At 37.2% G+C, this 20,461-nt stretch overlaps 1 long non-coding RNA gene across 1 annotated transcript; it reads right to left on the reverse strand.

Annotated features, from left to right (window-relative positions):
- Positions 1 to 16,158: 16,158 nt before the first annotated feature.
- LOC149712168 (uncharacterized) lies at positions 16,159 to 18,710 on the reverse strand. Its single transcript, XR_016370257.1, has 2 exons — positions 16,920 to 18,710; positions 16,159 to 16,836 (listed from the first exon to the last, which is right to left on the reverse strand). It is a non-coding gene; the product is annotated as an uncharacterized LOC149712168 (long non-coding RNA).
- Between the last annotated feature and the right edge of the window lie 1,751 nt (positions 18,711 to 20,461).

The following is a 20,461-nucleotide window of genomic DNA, read 5'->3' on the forward strand; positions in this document are numbered from 1 at the left end:
TTTCAGTGCGGCTCGAGATATGGGAAATACTTTTCACACAGATAATATCAGAAGGGAATAAGAGAGAAGGGACACACTTTATATCTCCATAATGCTTTACACTCGTAACAACAGTCTTACAAACCTCAAATCAACTACCCTTCACTGATTGGCTGCTATCTAACTTCGGTCTTAGCTGTGACGTCACATAAGAAGGTGACGTATAAAAAGTAGTTTTGTTTACAACTTTACATTGAAGGAGATAAAAATGGCCGAATTTCATGTTGATAAACGAAATCAAGCTGTGCAATTAATTTAGATGCACGGGAATTGAGAACATCCCAAAATCAGATCATTTGAAGGTATGAAATAGATGAAAACTAATTATTCTGAATTAATATTAAAAAATAAAACATTATTTTCAATAAAATACATACTTGAGGTTATAATTACACAAGAACGAAACATGGGCAGCCCTAAGCCTTTGGAGAATGAAAATCTAGCAGACAAATAGGCCGCCTGATACCGCGGAGAACTTAAAGAACTATTTTTGCAGTAAATTGGTTAAAAGCTGTGTACTTGCGCAAAGTTTTGGCGGTTTTCTCGAGGTTGGTCGGACTCTCGTTACCAAATCAGGCTTTAATGTCTCCCTTCTCTCTTATTCCCTTCTGGTAATATTTTGATATTTCCCAACTGATTAAATATAATAACAGCATTTTCTCATATAATATTTCTATGTTAAAAGCAAAGTGATACATTACACAAAGTGGGTGGTGTAAAGGCAGCTTCTGTGCAGTGACGAGTTTCCAATGGTTGTTTTATAGTATTCATATCTGGACGAGTTAAATGAGTTGCAAAGGCTAATTAAGGGCGAAGTTTATGGCGAGCGAAGTTTATTGATATGAGGCGGACAAAGTTCCATTATAATTGACGAGGCAGATTGGCCTAGAAAAGAATTATTGATATTCAATTATGTGATTATCATTTAAACGTTTCCAGCTCCGAAAGCAACCAGGACGTATAGGACGCCAATACTTTTCCACCCTGACCTCGCTTAGTCCTCTTTTCCGAAGTGACATAGTAACAATAAGTATGATATGCACATCCTATTCAATTAATGCAAAATGTCTTATGATATCAAAGTTTGCTCCCTATCATGTTATCCTAAGTTCATAAGATATGTTCCATAAGTAAGACACTACACATACTTCGTAATGCTAGAGATTTACTTAGAGTTAGTTCGAGATCGATGCGAGAATTGAGTCGGACTATACGGTTTAGCAGTCTATCTTCCAATTTAGTTTGTACGAAGCCTTTGAAAGCGCGCCATGACGTTTCAGATACGTCATTTCATGACAAGTTCTTGGTAACCATTGACAAACTTATGGAACATTATCTTATGAACTTACAATGTTATGGAAAGTTGTTGTTGCCTTAAAACGGAACTAGATAGGCTAAGTCTAACCACAATCCATATATTACGTCTTGGTTTCTACAAGAAGTTATATCTAGTATCTCAGAGAGAAGGTATAAATTGGCCAGATTTGCAGCTTTATCTCCAGTCCAAACGTAGCCTGTCCGGAGTCAATCCCCGTCTCTAAATTACAACCAGCATCTCATTGGTTCTTGAAAACTCACGTCAGCGCGACGACGCGAGTGACGAAAATTACAGTCATATTTTCCGACTGAGGAGAGGCGAAAGAGCCCGGCGCCTCCTATTACGTCCCCCTTGTATTTTGAAAGGGGGACTGGGACTATGGCGCCCGGCGCCTCCTTTTACGTCCCCCCTTGTATTTTGAAAGGGGGACTGGGACTATGGCGCCCGGCGTCTCCTTTTACGTCCCCCCTTGTATTTTGAAAGGGGGACTGGGACTATGGCGCCCGGCGTCTCCTTTTACGTCCCCCCTTGTATTTTGAAAGGGGGACTGGGACTATGGCGCCCGGCGTCTCCTTTTACGTCCCCCCTTGTATTTTGAAAGGGGGACTGGGACTATGGCGCCCGGCGTCTCCTTTTACGTCCCCCCTTGTATTTTGAAAGGGGGACTGGGACTATGGCGCCCGGGGCCTCCTTTTACGTCCCCCCTTGTATTTTGAAAGGGGGACTGGGACTATGGCGCCCGGCGAATACAAAGGCATCTTATACCTTCTCCCTAATAAACTAGATATCACTTCTTGGTTTCTATTTAAATCTATTGGCTCCCTCTCACACTCCTGGGACTCAGTTTTTGCAACAAAGCTAGTTTTCATTGCCAACGAAATTATTTATCAAGTTGGGTTGTTGGAAATCATTTCTTTTTTTTTTTTTTTTTCGGAAAATAACCCACCTTAAATTTTGTACTATAGTTCATTACACACTTATTTTCCTTATGCTACTTATGTCTCTCCGTAATTGATTGGGGAGTGGGCAATTCGATCGAGGCAGGCAGCGCTAGCATCATTTAATTTTCCATTACATTTGACCTCACATTAAAACATCCCAAACTAAAATACCCGACTGGATTTTCTACATTTCTAATAAATTTAAGCTTAACAAGAGACAAGCGTGATATCGGGTTTTCCATACAAATCTAAAATTTAAGTAACAAGAACTATTAATAAATTGAAATATTAATATCTACGTGTGGTTGTGCAGAGAAAATATAACAAAAGGAATAGAAAGTTTAACTTTTTCAAAGGTTTTATCAAATGTGGATGAGAGGGAAAGTATGACAATGGCCATAGAGCCTGTGTTAAAAAAACGCGGACATCAAAGTTTCGCCAATAACTATTTAGTTTACTAGTGACTGATGGACTTGCAAACTCGCGACTGAAAGTAGTTCAGACGTTTATGCTCCTTGGTTTAACCATAGCCCACTCGATCACGCGCATCACGATGCAAGCTGCTCGCGCTGTAGCTAAATTACCGAGATTTGTCTTCAACGTATCTAGTTTTATGTGCTCTTCTATTGCTTCGATAACCTTACTTAAATCCAAATTATACCTTCAAATACCTTTTGAAACATTAGCAGCTACTCTGTCCTGACTACAAACACAAATCGAGGAAGTTCTAGCAGACGACGGTAACCTCGTAACCGCGAACTAACACAAGACCTATTTTAAGGGAGTGAACAGGCCCAGTATAGCTACGCCAATAAAACGATCAACTACGGCGAAACTCTGATGACTCGCGACTTTTGGCCATTTTCATACTTTTCCTCTCATCCACTTTCCACTTTTGGTTTTATAAAAAGGTTGCTTTCCTTACTTTTGAGAACTACATCCGGTTTTAATTTTCTTTTGGCTAAGCCTCAATTAGTTTAAATGTGTTCTTAACTTAAATATATAGTCTTACATTAGTGTTTCCAAAATGTGTGTTAATAAGACAGGAAGTAAGTTCTTATAGTACAAAACAAAGTGGAAACTAAAAACTCTGTGCTGTAGTGTTAGTAAAAGGACAGATTGGTGGATTGATAGTCATAATAACTTATCTTTATTCGCGCGTGGTGCTCTATAACATGAATCAGAAGTAAGATGAGACTAGAAGTACTGAGCTAACCAAATTCTTCACTTGGCGAAAGTGAATATTCTTGATAACACACCAACGGTTGGCCCTCTGGTAGCGGTTCCTGAATTTTCCCTCCAAAACGTGAGAGGCTCGTGGCGGTAGACGGCCGAACTAGATTCAAGCACCCGCGTCCGAGTTCCGCGGCTTTAGGTTGAGGGGAAGGGGGTAGGAAATGTTTTTGGAACTCGACCAATTTTTTTCTCTCTAGTGTAGGCGCAGGGATGGAAGCGGTGGCATAAAATCCTCAAATTTGTTCACTAGTGCCAGGATCTACTACCAATGCTAGAGCCCTTCACTTCTAGTCTCATCTTACTTCTGCATGAATATATATGCTGGTTACGGATAGATAAATGCAACAAGGAGTATACATTTCAATACCCCTTTCGTTAGAAATAGCTTAACTTGATTGAACGTTTGGATTTATGCGATGTTGCTCACTAGGTGTTGAAAGATCATGAGGTGAAGTACCAGATGAGTTAGGGAATGCATTTGGAGATGAGTCCTCGTTGGATAAAACTAAATTGAAGGTGTCGTTATCTTCCTCAGCGGGTAAAGTTATTTTGCAACATGTTTGAAAAAGGAACACTGCGAATAATGGAATGACCATTGCATTCTGCAGTAACGGTTGGGCCTCTAACATTGATGACGCAATATTGTAGAGGGTTGAATAAAATGAAAGTTTTAGGGTACGATAATTTTTATGCTAACAGTGTAAATGTAATGTTCACTCCATAAATATTATTGGTATATCAGAGCAAAGAGAATATACCAAGAGGAGCAGAAAGTTTAGCCTTTCACAAGGCTTTTGAATAGCCCGGCCACGGTTTTGGAGTAACTAGATCCGGTTTTTGTTGATTGGCTAAGCAGCGACGACTTTTATTGGTTAAATTACGTCGACTGCTTATTTTTGGTGGTTGCAAAGGGTTGATCCAGATCTCTGGGTTGACCGTTGACGTACAAAAGGTAAATTTTAAGCAGACGACACGGTCACTTGAACAACCGGAACTAGTTTCTCCAAATTCAGAATAGGTCCCCATCTCCAAAGTTTCTGCTCCTCTTGGTTTATTCTCTTTGATCAGAGCTACTTCGCAACTTTAAAAACAGAAAAGTGTATGTCGCACCGTTAAAAAAAGCTATGCTCGCGTTCAAATCAAATACAATCCTTCCGCACGCACTGTATACTCGGGATTCGAGAAATAATCGCTCGGGACTCTCCAAATACCGGTTGTGTGTCCACGTTGACTTATGGGAAAGCATTTCATTGGCTCTTGAATTGTCGTTTTGGTGAAAACTCGATTAAATTCCTGAATAGTTTAATGGTGGTGCTGAGTGGGGATGAATTGGAGCAAGACGCGGCGGCTCTTTGCAGCGGAACAAAAGAATATATCGATTTTTATTCCTTAATCTTGAAACCTCAAACTTCTCAAAGTTATTATTAAAACGAACCAGAATCGAAAGGGAGAAAAATATTACGAAAAAATAAAAGAGGTTTGAATAAAAAGAAAAGTTAGCACACTGCGCCCCCATTCAAAATAAATTATATTCGCCCTTTTCCACCCCCTGCTTTCAACAGTAAGTTTTAATAATTCCTTTCCTCGAAACCAGAACGCTGAATAAACAGCGTTATGAGAGGGAAAGTATGAAAATGGCCATAGAGCCTGTGTTAAAAACCGCGGACATCAAAGTTTCGCCAATAACTATTTAGTCTACTAGTGACTGATGGACTTGCAAACTCGCGACTGAAAGTAGTTTTATGCTCCTTGGTTTAACCATAACCCACTCGATCACGCGCATCACGATGCAAGCTGCTCGCGCTGTAGCTAAATTACCGAGATTTGTTTTAAACGTACCTAGTTTTATGTGCTCTTCTATTGCTTGGATAACCTTACTTAAATCCATATTATACCTTCAAATACCTTTTAAAACATTAGCAGCTACTCTGTCCTGACAACAAACACAAATAGAGGAATACACAATAGCAGACGACGGTAACCGCGTAACCGCGAATTAACACAAGACCTATTTTAAGGGAGTGAACAGGCCCAATATAGCTACGCCAATAAAACGGTCAACTACGGCGAAACTCTGATGACTCGCGACTTTTGGCCATTTTCATACTTTTCCTCTCATCCACTTTTGGTTATAATTAATGCCATATGTTAGGTAAAACAATTTTATTACTGCACAAATACTTACGTAAGAAATATAGCGCAATGTACACCCTACGCATCAACAGAGTGACATTTTGATATCACAAACTTCATTAATGTAATAGAGGTGTGCTAATATCTGCTATCCCTTTAGCCAGTGGTCGTGGGAAAATAATGACACAGTATGTAATACCAGGAACGTATGGAGGGGTTGGAATGCCTAAGGTAAAATCCTAATCGGCTTGAAATGATCTTGGAAAGAACTGGCGTGGCTTTATTTACGCTAGTGACGTCATAGCCTGACGTAAAAATCGTATTTACCACTTAAATTATTTCCATTCATTCATTGGCTGCCAAAAAACTTGTTTGCTATAATTCTCCACCCTCTACCCTAGGTCCTCTGCCCAGGCTGAGAGCATCGAATATGAACGCGAACGGCGGCGAATCAGCGCATTTAACTTTAAAAAATCTAAAAGGTCACTTCTGCCATGCCTTTTTTAACGACTCATGATATTTTTCGCCTTCGGTAGACAGCTAAACAGACGTAGGGGGAGGAGCTAAATCTGGTGACGTCATTTTTGGTAAGACCCGAGAGTGCCAGTCAGTGACGTCACCAGATTTTAGCGACATCTGATTGGCTTGCCGCTTACAGTAGTTCTCAGAGTCGCCGCTATGGGTAGGTGGCGCTGATCAGGAATAAGGCTAATTCTATTTAACTTTCTTGGTACAATGTTTGACGAAATAGAACTGAATTGATACCATATCAATTAAAGGTGTCGCGAAGGAACTATTACATCCGTGGCATTTATCACAATGATATTACTTCTAACAAAAGATTAAGGGGTTGTAAGTGTTTATACTACAGGGAACAAACAGTTTGATTGTTAATCCCTTATCAGTTGAGTTTATTTTTGGAATGCTAACTTAAGGTTGGGTCGTCGAATATTGCAATTTAACGAATTTGTAATATGGAATTTACAAGGAATTCCAGTGAATGACTGATATCAACGAGCAATCGTGATTGCTTTACCTAGGTAGGTGACGTAAAATTTTATACTCTTAAGCACGAGGGACACAATCGGAAAGATTTGTTATTTTACAAAGCCTGTATTAAACAAAGTCACCAGACTAGATAAAAAAGTGAGATTATTTGCAGGCCAATAACGACTTAGAACTATTTACAATTCATGACTCGGAATTTAAAAGATAAACTGAAACTCTCACGACTTACGTTTCAAATTCAGCGACAGAGCTTTTGAGAATATAATCCAGTCAATTCAACTTTTAGAATTCGGTGGAAAAGTTATCTATACCTAGATACAAATTTTCAAAGCACGGCATTTAATACGACGAGAACGTCGAAAAGTCTTTTTGTATTTTTTTTCTGAATTGGATTCTTCACCGGACTAATACTGAATGTTCAGAAGAATGAAAATACTGAAATACGGAATATTAAAGTCCAGGGACCCTATTCTGTAATTTTCTACATCCCTCCCGTAAACATTACGGTTCCCGTCAAGTTTACAGTTTTCCGTTTTTAACATAACGGCCAACGGAAAATTTCAAAAAAATGCTATTCTATAACTTTTCCGTTAAGTGAAAGCATCTTTCCCGTTAATTGTTAAATTCCCGTTGAAATTTCATCATAGCATTTTCGTTAGGCTTAAAGTGTTAGTGACATAATTTTCGTCACCCACAAACTTAAAATGCGAAAAAAATCCTTGAAAAATCTAGTTTATTATGATATGTTTACTTTTGTATTTGGTTTCGTAGAAATTTGTAAAATTGCAATCAAAGTTTAGTGTTTGGAAAAGGCCTAGTTAAAATTTTGTTTCGCTTGATGACGTAGTAAGGAGAAACTTTCACTCTAGATGTCGCTCACGTGACGCCTGTTAGTGTCTCAGCCTAAGTGTTAAGCCTATTTTATTCAGATTCGCGCGGCATTAGTAGACTCGGGAGTCTCGGGCGCGCGCGTTTGGCTTTTCCGCGAGATGCCGTGAGTGACGTAGCAAGGAGAAAACCCGCCAAAAATCTTCTTCGCAAATTTGCTTTTGCCCCCCAAAATTTCAAGTTTTCAAAGTGTTTTTTTCTGTGTTTTCCTTCATATTTAAATATTAATCAAGCATATTTTTGGAATCAGAAGTGTTTAAACTCTCAAAAAAGTAAGGTTTTCTTTAGATTTGAGATCATTTTTAAATCACGTCGCTATTCCTTTAAGTTGAACTATTGACAGACATAGTTGGCTTGGTTTTTCTTTACTATATAATTATTTTAAAATTGTCACCTTAATTAAATAAATTGTCATTTAACGCGAAAGACGCGTTGATACGTAAAGCATTGCCTAATTTCTTGCACAGAAACGCGAAGAATTTCCATTTGTATTTATCGGTAGGCCAATTTAAATATCACTCTCGTAACGTAATTGAAATTATGGTCAAAATGAACAAATATGTAAACAATTAAGTTTCTATCACTATAGTAGTGTTTTTGAAATAGGCTTAACAATGCTTTTTTAATCCGTAAAGTCCCTAACGGATGCCTTCGAGCTCACGAAAAGTTAACGTTTACCGTTACCGTTAAGTTTTCGTTCAAAAAGTTACAGAATAGACTTTTTCACAAAACGGTTTTAGCCGACCGTAATCTTTACGGTTCACGAAAACTTTACGGGCAAAAACGCTTACAGAATAGGGTCCCAGGATAGGCAAATAGAAATAACATGAAATGAAGAAGATTGTGATTCATTTTGCCTCCGAGCCAACAAAAAGAAAATTTACTGACGCAACTTATTTTAAAATTTCTTTCCAAGTGGCGTAGTGCATTTATGATTTTGTATAACAAGGTTACTCGAAATATGACCTTAGCACTCGCAATTTAAATGTGAGATGGCGAAGTGAATTTTATCGTAGGATTAGTAACGAGGGGTCGGACGTTTAGGAAAAAGTGTACGGGATTTCGAAATCCAATTTGATTTCTTCAGATTTCGTTTGATTTCGTCGGATTTCATTTGATTTCATCGGATTTCGTTTAATTTCGTCGGATTTCATTTGATTTCAGAATTCGATAAAATCCAATGGATTTCATCGAATTTTGAGATTTTTCCCGTGATTCCGTCGGATTTTGCTATTTTTACCGTGATTTCGACGGATTTTGCGATATTTCCCTTGATTTCGTTGGATTTTGAGGTTTTTCGCCTGATTTCCTCGGATTTTGAGATTTTTCCCCGTGATTTCGTCGGATTTTGTGATTTCTTTAGATTTTGGATTTCCTGAATTTTGTAATGGATTTCACGATTTCGCTTCTGATTTCGTGATTTCTTTGTTGATTTTTTGATTTTTTTACTGATCTTATGATTTCTTTACTGATTGTGTGATTTCGTTGCTGATTTCGGATTTTTTATTTGATTTCGAAATCAGCATTGACTTCAGATTTCTTAAGTTGGATTTCACGGTTGGATTTCATGAATGACCGACCCCTCGATTAGTAAGGACCTGACACCAGTTTATTATTAAAGACGTTAGAGGTAAGTCACTGTTCAAAAAATTCTTCATTCTAAGACTGGTTTACAGTTACGACATTATCACACTATTTAATCTATCTATAGATACGTGGTATGGCTGGGAGTACGTGATGTCAGGAGTCGAGTGTCAAAAGTCCACCGATATTGGTTGGGGTGCTTGAAAATATTTTTAAAGTTTCGATGGAGTTTTTATAAGACGGAGGTGAAAAGAGAGAAGAGGCTGAAGGCTGCAGGCGTAATCTTCAAAGGGATCATTGATTTTAAATTGCAAGTATATAAAAACGACCTTAAAAAAATTCCGCCCTTTTCAAAAACTCCCGCCAAAATTCACTTCATCCCAGCTAACTTTGTCTTTTTACGAAACTTTTTAAATTACATTTTTTTTCCTTTCCTTTTCGAAGGACTTGGAGCATTTTCCGAACTTGCCTATTGATTTTTCTTGGTATCCTACCCATTATGCGAACGCCTTCAATTTGGTACTTTTGGCCGCCATAAAGAGTAAAGACATTTTTACACTTTGATTTAAAATGGGCGCGATAAAAGGATACAAAGTGCGAGGCTTAAGATTTCTAGGCGTAAAGACAATTATAGCTAAAAAAATATTCTGTAAATAAATTTCTTCAGAGAAACTTTAACTTATTACATTTCAAGTCAAAATCTCAATTAATTAGAAACTTAACATTTTTACGAGGGATTATTAATGTGGCCGCCATTGCTTCTTAGTTATTAATTTTTACAGAAGTGAGATGAGCCTAGAAGTGAAGGGCTCTAGCATTGATAGTAGATCCTGGCACTAATGAACAAATTTGAGGATTTTATGCCACCGCTTCCCACGCGCCTACACTAGAGAGAAAAAAATTGGTCGAGTTCCAAAAAAATTTCCTACCCCCTTCCCCTCAACCTAAAGCGGCGCAACACGGACGCGGCTCCTTGAATCTAGTTCGGCCGTCTACCGCCGCGAGCGTCTCACGTTTTGGAGGGGAAATTCAGAAACCGCTACCAGAGGGCCAACCGTTCTTGGGTTATCAAGAATATTCACTTTCGCCGAGGGAAGAATTTGGTTACCTCGATACTTCTGGTCTCATCTCACTTCTGGTTTTTAAAGTCGCCATCTAGCCTTGATGTAAATCCTAAAGTTCATGGTTCTCAGAGGTCGATTATAGCGCCACTAGCGTTCAAAATAATAAAATAAATAAAAATAATTCCATCTTTTTAAATCTCAATTTACCATGTCAGTTTTAGGGCTAGTTTATTTTTCTGCAGATGACGTATATAGTGACGCATGTAGCTCCCATTTACCAGCCTGACGTCACTCAAGTTTGCTAAGTTAAATGGCGTATTTTTGCTTTAAATATTGTACAAACATATTACTAACCTCCATCCAATCGGAAGATACGGGACTTCAAATGGCACGAACTGAAGAACTTTGGTCGCCAACCAACAGACAATAACCTAGGAGGATGAAACTCGTTCCGGGAGGGGAAAATAGCTAGCCAATAGTACAGAAGTCTTACACCCATGCGTGGCAGTGTGAAAAAGTGGGCATACGCTTTAACTGCTGCCTAGCGGACGAAAATCAAATCATATTTCTTGAGTCTCCTACTCCCCCCGCCCCTTCTCTATGACCCTGAGAAAAAAAATTTGAATTCTATCCATCCGTCTGCTTCACTCTTCAGTAAGTTCAGTGTTTGGATGTCTTCTGTTCGTTTCATTTCGATTCATTAAGTTTTAATGATTTAGTAGTATTTAGTTTTAATGATAAGTAGTATTTAGTATTAATGATTAAGTAGTATTTAGTTTTAATGATTAAGTAGTATTTAGTTTTAATGATTAAGTAGTATTTAGTTTTAATGATTAAGTAGTATATAGTTTCGTGGAAGAATGAAGTATCCGAAGGAAGTCCGAACTAGCAGAAAACGTTTATCCAAAAAAAAAACAATCCTTGGAAATAACTAACAAAGCGCTCGATAGGTGGTGCCACTATCTTATGCCCACCTTTTTACACTGCCAATCATGGCGCACCCGCTCAGCTCTCTTTTCCCCTCCCGGAACGAGTTCCATCCTCCTAGCAATAACCATCGTGTAATGTTTAGTTTTGTCGATAGGGGGCGTTTCTACATATAAGGCAAAATTAGCGTCTACATTAAGACCTGTTTGTAGTTGTCGTTGTCTTGGCGGTATATCAATAGCACTTTTGTAACAATCTAATGAAAACTTTTGATTATACCTCGACCGTGCTCGCTTATTACACAGCGCATCCACACACTCGGCAAGTATTCACTCGTGACTCGCCAAATACCGAATGCGAGGCCACTCCATGGCTTTATAGGAAGAAAGTTCGCTTTAACATGATGGAAATGCACAGAAGAATAAAAATAGTTTGAATGTTATCTTAAAGGTTGAAAGCAGCGTGGGGAAGGCAAAACGGATCGGGCGAAGAGAAAAAGCCGTAAAAGAAAAGTTCCAAATCTGAAAGTCAAAGAAAAAGAAATTGCTATTCGGGGTGATTTCAGGAAAAAGTCAACAGGCAAAACTTTCACAGAAAGGAAAGCTCAAGAAAACAACCGAAAAAAAGGGTTCCGAGTCCAAAAACCTGAGCCTACTATTAGCCCAACAAATGGTAATGTTCAATTTGGTTAAAGTGGGGAAGTCAGTTGTATCAGAAGTTGATGACTTCTTATCCTGGGAAGTATTGGACACTAAGGCATTATATAGTACACATCCCTGCAAGTCAAAATTGCCTATGGTAATCGTAAAAGAGGGTCGAAAGTTTCCTCCCCACTAGGAAAACGATCTAATCTACTGAAAAAAATCCCACGCCGAGAGGCTGTGGCTCTCAAACTGTGGGGCGTGTTCAAAACTTCTTCAGCGCCAATCGTTGAAAAGCCGTCTGGCTAGAACTCTATGAAAATCCATTACAATCCGTGGGCCTAGGACCCCACACTAGTTTGACCGGAATTTCTAGCAGTCTATTAAAACAGCTGTTCATGTCACCGTTTCTGATTCGTTACCTCAAACCACAGGACACACCTTAAAGTTTCGTTCCTTTCCCGCTGCTGGCGCGCAAATCAGCCTGCCAACTCAAAATGAGGGAAATGCCGTAGGTGGCGCGGTGATCAGACCTAATTAGAAATTGGCTAACAGAGATGGTTCCGGATATGGTTAGAGTCCAATACTTCCCAGGATAGGAAGTCATAAACTTCTGGTTTCACAGATAATATTCCACTTGATTCGGTGGTTGTATTATAATCCCAATGAATGAAAATGTATATTTTTGAACCTACATACGAAAAATATTCTTTAAAATCCTAAGTCTCAATTGCAACTGTATACTACGTTAAATAAAATATGTTCTATACGAAATTTAGGAAACTCAAAATACATTTTGTTATCAAATTTTTATCATAGCCATTTTTGTGCTCAGTAAATTAAGTTTAATCATTTAACGATCTTATTTAAAAAGACCTTACAATATTTATAAGTAAAAACCTAAAAAACATACTTATAAATGTTAAAAAATAACCTATTCATAGAAACCTTTATAATATACGAACTCTTATCTTTTTGATCTCGAGATGTGACAATTTTTAAAATTTCAGTTGTAATTCGTTATTCAGCCTAAGACGTAAGGGATTTCTCAGTGAGTCCTCTTCACGGATAAATTCTATTCGTAACTTGGAATTTTAAATACTTTTACTTGCATTAACTGCAGTCGGTTTTCGTTTCTATAAGTTGGTAATTTTAAGTCGGCGTGTATCGCACGAACGCTGTCAAACTTCAACTGATTGACTTTCGGACTTTTTCAGTCAAGTTATGATGTAAATTGTGCTCTCCCAATTCGAGTGCCTAAACTTCCAAGTTTACTACTAGCAGAAGTGAGATGAGACTAGAAGTGAAGGGCTCATGCATTGGTAATAGATCCTGGCACTAGTGAACAAATTTGAGGATTTTATGCCACCGCTTCCCACGCGCCTACACTACTGAGAAAAAAATTGGTCGAGATCCAAAAACATTTCCTACCCCCTTCCCCTCACCCTAAAGCGGCGGAACACGGACGCGGCTCCTTGAATCTAGTTCGGCCGTCTACCACCGCGAGCGTCTCACCTTTTGGAGGGAAAATTCAGAAACCGCTACCAGAGGGCCAACCGTTCTTGTGTTATCAAGAATATTCACTTTGTGAAGAATTTGGTTAGCTCAGTACTTCAGCAGTCTCATCTCACTTCTGCTACTAGCAGCAAAGTATCAGTGTATTCCTTCGCATATGGAATGACTTGTCCAAAACTAAAAATTCAATATTTTTATTGCACTATTACAAACTAATGGTGTTCTTCAAATTTTACAATTTAAATGAGATTCACCAAGGAATTTTAAATTTTTGACTGGGGTCCTTCCACTAGCTTTTTTTATTGAAATTTTTTTCCGAGATATATATTTAACATTATCAGTTGCTTGTAAAAATTTTACAGGAGGCAAAATTGGTAATGGGTTACGCTAACAAAAGGATTGCCAAGTTAAATTCGAGCCTTTTTCAGTTGAAGATACATTTTGCGTCTCTTTCTCTCTCTCGTCTCAACCTCTTCCTCAGTTTTCATCCACGCTAGAAGTATTGGTGCTTCTTAAAGAATGACCTTTACAACTTACAATAGGAATGCCCCCATTTTGAAGGCGAAATAAGCTGAAGGATTTATGGGTTGTTTTCAATTGGACAAATGCAAATAGCGTAAGTGACTCTCTGCTTTTCGGTGCTTAAGCAGAGAAATCTAATCAGACACAACCAAATAGAAATATAAATTAGAAAAAATTAATCATTAAGGAGAAAGCAGATGAGAATCACGTGATTCTGAGGCAAAGAAACCAAATAATTTTTAATGCATTCCCGGAATGAATTAAAATTGAAATATTGAATAAACCAGAAGGGAATTATAAAAAAACGTCTTGGTTTGGACCAAGGCCGAAAAAACAAACGATATGTGTGAGGTTTATCAATTGGCTGAAGTTTCAGATATTGCAATTTTTTTAGTTATTTTTATCCATTTAATCCTTAATCAATATTAAATTCAATCAACTGATTTTACTGTTAATCGATCTATTCCCTCTAAATTAATTGAAAAAATTACATATCTACGCTTTTTCAAGAACAATTACATTTTCCGAAAACATTTTATCATGAAATTAATTATTTTGAAGGGAGTACGTGTTGAGGGATTTAATATTGAATATTTGAAATACTGTGTCTAAAAAGGCCAAGCGAACTTTGACATAATTCGAAAGGAAGATGTAAATATTTAATAGTGGATGCCAAACCAGGGTGTTGCACGAATTCATACATTTAATTTCGTATATCGAAATGCTACATTTCTAATGTCGCGACTGTGAAAGAAAGGTTGCACTGCAATTTTCATCTTCGTACTTTATACTTTCTTGGGGGGGGGGGGGTTAAGTTAAGTGTGACCTTCTTCGTTTAACTGGTAATGAATGGAAATGAATACAAAAGCCATTGGTACTGAAACGTATTTCTTTTTATGTAATCTTTACCTATACCTTTGGTTATATTTATACCGATATCATATTTTTCCAGTGCTACAGATAGCTACTTACTAACAAAAACCTCACAGGATAAACGATGTTGCTTTGTCTTAAGTATACGGCATTCGTTTATTAACTAGTCTGAACAAAATAAATTTAAATGATCATATTTTTTTTAACATCAGTCTTCTTAGCAACTTACCGATTTAAAGGAATAGCGACGTAATTTAAAAATTATCTCAAATCTAAAGAAAACCTTACTTTTTTGAGAGTATAAACTCTTCTGATTCCAAAAATATGCTTGATTAATATTTAAATATGAAGGAAAACACAGAAAAAACACTTTGAAAACTTGAAATTTGGGGGGCAAAAGCAAATTTGCGGAGAAGATTTTTGGCGGGTTTTCTCCTTGCTACGTCACTCACGGCATCTCGCGGAAAAGCCAAGCGCGCGCGCCCGAGACTCCCGAGTATACCAATGCCGCGCGAATCTGAATAAAATAGGCTTAACGCGTCGCTGAGACACTTATAGGCGTCACGTGAGCGACATCAAGAGTGAAAGTTTCTCCTTACTACGTCATAAAGCGAAACAAAATTTTAACTAGGCCTTTTCCAAACACTAAACTTTGATTGCAATTTTACTAATTTCTACGAAACCAAATACAAATCATAATAAACTAGATTTTTCAAGGATTTTTTTAGCATTTTAAGTTTGTGGGTGACGAAAATTATGTCGCTAACACTTTAAGTTTTTTTTTTGATGCAAACTTGAAAATTTGTCAAGCCAGCAACAATTAAAACTATGTCCGTCAAGTGCTTACACGAAATCCCTTCAAAATAATTAATTTCATGATAAAATGTTTTCGGAAAATGTAATTGTTCTTGAAAAAGCGTAGATATGTAATTTTTTCAATTAATTTAGAGGGAATAGATCGATTAACAGTAAAATCAGTTGATTGAATTTAATATTGATTAAGGATTAAATGGATAAAAATAACTAAAAAAATTGCAATATCTGAAACTTCAGCCAATTGATAAACCTCACACATATCGTTTGTTTTTTCGGCCTTGGTCCAAACCAAGACGTTTTTTTATAATATCTGTTACTTCAGTCTTAATGTAATTGAATTTTGAATAATTATGTTTGCTTTACCGTCATACATTTGGGGTTGATCTATTTCTAATTGCTTAAAGAAGTACTTCAGTATCGTTAATTACATTTAACTTATATCCAATAACATTGATTTCGATAAGCATATAATGTTGCACTTTATTTATGAAAGAAGCTTAAAAACGACGGTATTTGAAATATGGAAGAAAAATATTTGTTTCGTACACTGTATACGTATACAGTGGTGTCGAGATCAGATTAACAGCTTCCTTTATGTACAACCCCCAATACTGCCAACGGGTGATGTCATACTAAATTATACAGGGTGTAAATAAATGTTTAGAATTCATGTTTTATTGTATGCAAGTGACAACGAGTGACAAGGTACAAAAAGAATACTGGAGAATGCAACAAAATATTTTAAAGCACTGTCCTACGATTAGTCTTAGAACGTGGGCCTCAAATTGCAACCTCTTAACTGTTTGGTAAACACCTCAACGTAAATATTCGACGTTTCTACCATTGTGGTTTAGGCAATCTTCCAGACGACTGTCCATGTCTTGCAATACATTTGCAAGCAGTAAACTCATGACGCATGGTAAGACTAATGGTATTGCCGTCTTGGGAAATCCTCGTCCGTTAAGGCTTGATGTAGGGGGTATGATAATGCCAGTAATGATGCCCTTGTAAACTGGCACAAACAGTAGAATGGCTTAGTGCAACTTCTTGTTCCACCGCTCTACTATTAGCATGAATTGGCTTCAAAACGTGCTACGATGTCAAAATCTATATCCTCATTACAGACTATACAGTCTCTTCTACGTTCATGATCTTGCACTACCGAAATCACGAAGGTGCTCGCCAATGTCGGAAAAGGTGCTTCGCACCGGATGTTGTCGGTGTGGAAACCGTTCGGCATAAAGCACTGCCTTTAGTTGAACGTTACTGCGACCTTCACCCAAAAAAACATCCTGTCCAATTTGTCCTGGTTAGAACAGGTTGGCATTTTGCTAGGAAACGAGACCAACTACTGTAATTCTACTACTTAGCTCCTACACTGAAGACCCTGTATATCAAAAGGGACCGGAAGTACCTCAAAGTTGAGTTTTCAAAGATTGCCAGATTGAGCAGGTCATGGGATTTAAAGTGATGAAGGTCGCTTTAACGTTCAACAAGTGACACCGCGGTATGTTTTTGGTGCTCCAATGTCCTCACCCGATAGGTCCAAACAATTACCATCCTGGTTTTTCGGCTCAGCGTTGCGGTATTGTCGGTTCCATTAGAAATACAAGGTCTGTAGTGTTACAATTGTAACAATACTCCTGTTAAAAAGGCACACAAACTGTACCCCCGCCCCCTCCCCCCAAAACACTTTTAAATTTCGCGCCTTTTCAATGGCTCTCTTTTCAATATGGGAAAAATGATTTTAAATTTTTTAAGTGTAAGAATTAAACAGGAAAACGGAGGCTGAGTGAAAGATAAGTGTAGTTTTAATTATAATTTGTTAGTTTAATTATAAGGTATCCATGAATTTACCAAAAACATTCGTGTTTTGGGTTAATTTCACATTAATTATACTTAATTAAGTTTAATTTAACGGTTTATCTAGTGTGGATTTAGTTTATAATACAAGTTTCAATGAAATATTAACTTTAATTGCAATTACTCTAAAATATGTATGCGCTTTTGATGTATTTTAATGATGAATTAAATTAATTCGAAAGCGAAATAGGAAACATCTGTGGCTGTGCGAAAAACTTGCGTTGTTTTAATCTTAATTTGAGCGCAGTTCGGGAGAGTGGATTAAGCTTAAAAGTATAATTTATTGGAATTTTTTACCCTAATTGGAATATTTTGTGCAGTTTAACATTTTTGCCACAGTCATTATTTTACCCTAAACTTTTGAATTTCGCGCCAATTAATGTACTTTAAACATAGTTGAAATTAACTGAAGTGTGAAATAGAAAACATTGGGATTTACCAACGGCTTGGGTAGTTTTAATCTTAATTAAACAGTTTATTTAAAAGTTATTTGAGCTTTTTATCCAAAAAATGAATATTTTTGGTTTAATTTCACGTTAATTATATTTAATTGATTTAAAATTAACGTAAGATTGTATTTCGGCAGTGTACATTTAGGTTATAAATGACTTTCAATATATACTTAACCTTAATTGCAATTTTTAGTGGGTTTTGACTCTTATTTTACCTTAAACTTTCAAATTTCGCGCCTATTAATGTACTTTAAAGATAATTTAAATTAACTAAGTATGAGATAGAAAACATGGGGCTATACTAACAGCTTGTGCAGTATTAATCTTAATTAAGTATTTTATTTCAAAGTTACTCGAGTTCTCATCCAAATATGTATATTTCATGTTTAAATTAACGTTAATTATACATAATTAAGATGAAATTAATGAAGGATTGAGGTTTGGCAGTGTTGATTTAGCTTATAAAATGAGTTTCAAATCACCTTAATTGTAAAGTTTAGAAGAGTTTTTCATTCTTGCCAACACAATGTGTTAAACTTTTATCATACCACGTGCTAAATTTGCGGTAACATAAAAATCATCTATAACATATGTTAATGAATGATGTGATTCTATAGTTTAGCAACTTTGGCTTCAATAACAGTAATTAAATTAAATACCTAAACAATTCATAGCAATTTAGACAAATAAAGGTGAACTGTGGAGATAGCCAACAACGTAACCCTCCGTTGCTGACGTGGTTACGTTGGAAAAATCTGCGCTGATGTAAACATGGAAATTATTTGACTAATTAAATTACATAACGACACTGTCCTCCTGGATTAATCAGCACCACTGTTACTTATATTTATGAATTAACAAAATCCACTGTTGGTAACAAATAGTTAAGCTGCGCGCGCAGGTAGGATTTTACTTTACCTACCTAACCCAACCAACACTTGATTCTGACTAATTAGGCCACGGGGAGTTCGAAAAAAATAGTGAAAAAATTCTAAACCCGCCGCAAGTTGGTGAAAAAAATTTTTGAAAATTTGAAAATTGCAAGTACTTACCGCCATTAAGACCGCTACGCGCCTAAACGCATTCTGCCCTCGATCTTGAAAAACTACCCGGGGGGGTAATAATAAGGACTCGCGACGGAAATCAAGGAGCACATACTGCGGAAATATAGCTATGAAATTTTAAACACCCACTGAAACATTTAGAATTCTCATACCAGGATAGAAAAATATTTGAAGCGAGCTCCAATTTTAAAAATAAACAACGATATTTTGCTAAATTGCGTAGATTATTTCGGAAGTAAATAAAGATAAACAATAATATTTTGGAAAAGGTGTAACATTATTTGGGAAGTAAATAAAGATAAACAATAATATTTTGGAAAAGGTGTAACATTATTTGGGAAGTAAATGAAGATAAACCACAATATTTTGGAAAAGGCGTAACATTATTTGGGAAATAAATGAAGATAAACCACAATATTTTGGAAAAGGCATAATATTTTTTGGGAAATAAATGAAGGCATAGAATGATATTTTGGAAAAGACGTAACATTATTTGGGAAGTAAATGAAGATAAACCGCAATATTTTGGAAAAGGCGTAATATTATTTGGGAAGTAAATATAGATAAACAATAATATTTTGGAAAAGGCGTAACATTATTTGGGAAGTAAATGAAGATAAACAATAATATTTTGGAAAAGGCGTAACATTATTTGGGAAGTAAATGAAGGTAAAGCACAATATTTTGGAAAAGGCATAATATTGTTTGTTAAGTAAATGAAGATAATTAGCAATATTTTTGAAAAGGCGGCCAATTATTGGGAAGCAAATGGTGGTGATCAACAATATTTTAAAAAGGCTTCAATATGTTGGAAGAAAGTGTATGTTAAAAATTATACACTACTAACTGCAAAACTGTTTATACCGATGGCTATGCAGTAAAGTGTGGCACTTAGCGTTACCCGAGAAACACCACTTGGAGGTGGCCACACGTCGTTTCTCATGAGGAGTTTTGATAAGGCAGGCCCCCTTGCCTACTGCCGCTACAATCCAACCGGGAGTTTTGATAAGGCAGGCCCCTTGCCTACTGCCGCTATAATCCAACCGGGAGTTTTGATAAGGCAGGCCCCTTGCCTACTGCCGCTATAATCCAACCGGGAGTTTTTATAAGGCAGGCCCCTTGCCTACTGCCGCTATAATCCAACCGGGGAGTTTTGATAAGGCAGGCCCCTTGCCTACTGCCAAAAACTAAGAAAACGTTGCCTTATTCGTCAGTGAATTCGGCAGTGTTTTCTTCGTTTTGGCCAGCAATTAAAAATGCTGGTTCTGTCTCGGGATCGAGAGTAGCCAGCTCTTCCTCCGAGACCCCGATTTCAATTAATTCAAGGCCTTTTTTGCCCGGTCCAGGGTAGCAAGCCTTTACGTCTTCCAAGAACCGAGCAAAATTGGTTCCAGGAGGAAGCCAGTTTCCATCCTGGTCCTTGAAAAATAGGCATCGGTACCAATAAGAAGCCATATAGCTACTTAATGACCTGTCTGTTCTGTGGGACTTAATGGCATCCTTCACGTGTCTATTTCGGTTCTCGATGTTGTTCGTATGGGCGCGAGAATCTTCCGAGTTGACAAACTCGTACTTAT

Source organism: Phalangium opilio, unplaced genomic scaffold, assembly GCF_054372755.1.
Source record: "Phalangium opilio isolate 3A_F unplaced genomic scaffold, DU_Popi_V2 ptg000009l_1, whole genome shotgun sequence".
NCBI classification, from domain to species: Eukaryota; Metazoa; Arthropoda; class Arachnida; order Opiliones; family Phalangiidae; genus Phalangium; species Phalangium opilio.